Here is a 653-nt window from a genome sequence, read left to right on the forward strand (position 1 = left end):
TTGTTGGTGTGTAAAACAAAATAAAGAATTATTTGTGTGTTAAAAAAAATACTATAGAAATCAAATACTGGAATGTTTTTACTCTGAAACATAGTGATATAAAACATAGTTATATAAAAAATAGTGATATAAAACAAAACTTTCTCTGATTTTGCATACTTTGGGCAGCTTTATGTAAACAGTCAGTGAATGCTATTTTTTGCTGCGCAGTGGGACATGTAACAGTTTTCAGTTAATATTTAATACAGTAGTAAAAAATAAGTTTAAAAATAAAAGCAATACTGGATAGGGCACTTTACGAAATAAAAGACGCTAAAGAAAAATTGTGCTGTGTGAATATTAATCGAGGGTGCACCAGAAAGTGACAACGTGCATGAGAGAATACGTCTTAATGCACCGTCGTCTGTCTGTTTCCATTTGTTTGCAGAATTTTTGTGAAGCCACAGACAACATGTTTAGTCTAGTCGCGTACGTGCAACGCGACTCTGTAGCTTACTATGTTGGTCGGTCGGTCGGTAAACATTAACTTGAATTTGAGCACGCGACTGCAGCCATGTTTAGGCCTATAGATATTCCGAGATGCTTTTTGCGGGAAACATTTCTGATCTACCCGCCTTACTATGCCTTTTTGGGTGCTATTAGTGACCACACTT

This window comes from Antedon mediterranea, chromosome 4 (genome assembly GCF_964355755.1).
Source record: "Antedon mediterranea chromosome 4, ecAntMedi1.1, whole genome shotgun sequence".
Classification (NCBI taxonomy): Eukaryota; Metazoa; Echinodermata; class Crinoidea; order Comatulida; family Antedonidae; genus Antedon; species Antedon mediterranea.